The sequence below is a fragment of the Schistocerca serialis genome, chromosome 2 (genome assembly GCF_023864345.2).
Source record: "Schistocerca serialis cubense isolate TAMUIC-IGC-003099 chromosome 2, iqSchSeri2.2, whole genome shotgun sequence".
Taxonomy (NCBI): domain Eukaryota; kingdom Metazoa; phylum Arthropoda; class Insecta; order Orthoptera; family Acrididae; genus Schistocerca; species Schistocerca serialis.
Window position 1 is genome coordinate 359,223,115 of NC_064639.1, and position 2,645 is coordinate 359,225,759.

Consider the following 2,645-nt stretch of genomic DNA (forward strand, 5'->3'; position numbering starts at 1 on the left):
TACTGTTGAATTTTTCTGGTGGCTGTGTGTGTTCATTGCAATTTACAAAGAAAGAAGTATCGATAGTTTCCTTTCGTAATATTATAGTTAAATTCTTTGAACTTAATATTCTAAATTGTTATGCCTAATTAGGCTGGCGACAGTATATTCATTCTTTTATGCGAATTTAATTACTTTCTTAAATTCCAAAAATAAAGTCTTTCATTATTTCTACTAATTGCAATTTGTACGAAATCATAGTTCGATACCTTCTGTCCACTGGGTCAACACGGTCAAACTATGGAAAATTCCTCCCAGAGGTTAATGCTAATTGCAATGAAGCGTTATACGTAAGATTATACATGACTTGCAGTTGCGTTATACTTGGCGCCGAGTGACAGGACATTCGTTAGTTTTACTTTCAGAGACAGTTTAGAACCTAAATATTGGGTGAAAACAACAACAGAACGAGTAGAGAACGTCCAGTGGTACGAATGTGTAAGATATCAGGAAAAATAATACGTAGACAGTTTCCCAAATCTGGAAGATAAAGATATAAAAGAGTAACAAAGTAAAGATGGACACAAAAACGAAAGTAGACCAGGGCAAGTGGGACGGGAAAGTACAGAATGTACTAGGTGGCAGTAGTTCGATGGATGCAACGACAGATGACACCACGAGAAGGCAGCAGGCTTACGTGGAGTATCACACACATGTATATAATAAGATACGAGTAATGAGATTGTCGCAAATGAAACAACATAGGAAAGACGAGATAACTAAACATAGCGGTTACATTAACGACTCGGTGGACATGTTTAATTCATCGAAAGGCGACGGTGAAACTAGTGCAACACGAGGAACAAAATCCGAGTACAAAGATACATTAGAGCAGGAGTGCGAAAAACCACTGAGCATGAATGATTTATTAAAAATGTCTGCACAGATTGCAGCACACAGTAGCAATATTAATGTGCAGCACAGGGTCAACAAATTAAAGCTCAGAATAGTAATATTAACAGATTGCAGCACAGGGTCAGCAAATTATAGCACAGAGTAATGAGATCAATACCCAAATTAAAACACTTGAGAAAACGCAAAGTAAGCAGATTGAAATGCAAGGGATTAAGATCAGTAAACAAATTGATGAAGTAAATTCAAGGGTATGTGTAGTGAGTAATGAAATTAGCGATTTAAAAACTGAAATAAATACTATTAATAACAATGTTGCCACTATGCAGGGGCAAATAGATGAAATTAACGAAAGATTTGGCAGAGAAATAATAACCTTTAGTAATAACTAAAGTGGATGAAAAAGTTGTCAGTCTCAGAACCGAAGTACTAACTAAATACAATACCGAAATTACTCAGTTGAGACAATCGGTGGCTGAGTCCGAAAGAGAGATAAGTAAACAAGTAGCACCCTGCGAACAGAAGTATGAACAAAACACTTCTCAAATTCAAGGCAAAATGTGCGACCTTGAATGAAAACTGAGAGAAAAACCTAATTACACTACTGAAAGAGTAATTTGCAGTAAATTACTGGAGGGCAAAGAATATTTCGACCCGACAAAAAGGCATGACGGAATGCATCCATTAGACTTTGTGAAAAATAGCGAGAGAAATTTTCCTGATTATTTAACTGATCAAGAGAAAATTAATGTGATGTTTAGTGCTTTAGCAGATGACGCTAAAAGATGGGGACTGAATTTAGAAACAGATCAAATGTCATCTGAGGAATTAACGCAAAGATTTATTGAGGAGTACTGGTCCAAACAAAAGCAGAATTATTTATGGCGAGAATTCATTATGGCTAGATTATACAATAATAGAGGTAGAAATTCTATGAAGAAATTCTGTGGAAAGTGGTACCGGAAATTGAACCATTTAAGAACTAGGCGAACTAAATCCGAGATAGTGTGGGAGCTGTGGAAAAAACTCCCCGAGGATCCAAAACGATGTGTGGGAAGCAACCACAAAAGCTTCTCATCGTTTTTGGAGAGAGTAGAGAACGAAGATCACTGGAGAGAAAACTGTCTGTACAGCAGCAACTTATCATTTCGCTGTAGGGGATTTGAGCCGCGAAATTTTCAAAATAGAGGCGATACGGAAAACTAGGGCCCGCATGTATTACGGGCCAGATTTGCGCAGATAGTGAGTTTGGGCCCAAACTGGAGAAATCATACAGAAGTAAGAAATATGAATGCAAGCAACGAGCTAATGGTAGGAACATGTCACAAGTCGGTGCACGTGGAGCGATAGGTGCTGCGTGTATGAGTCATTCACGGGCGAAGAGACAACAGGCAGGAAGATGCGAAATAGGCCACAGCATGCAATGAACCTTGTGAAGCAATCACCTGGCTGCTGTGAGACCGAAATAGCTGTGGTAAAAAGAGATGACGTAGTCGAAGACTTCAGTGAACAAGTTTTGCTAGTAAATGTCTTGAAACGAATAAAAGTTTGGACATATTAAGTAGTAGAAGTGAAAAAGGGGACATGTTGTGCAAAAGGGAGTTGTCAAGGATCGAAAAAGAGCGGGATGATGCAATTAATAGTGTAAAGCAAAGTGAACAAGTTGTTGTTGTTGTTGTGGTATTCAGTCCTGAGACTGGTTTGATGCAGCTCTCCATGCGACTCTATCCTGTGCAAGCTTCTTCATCTCCCAG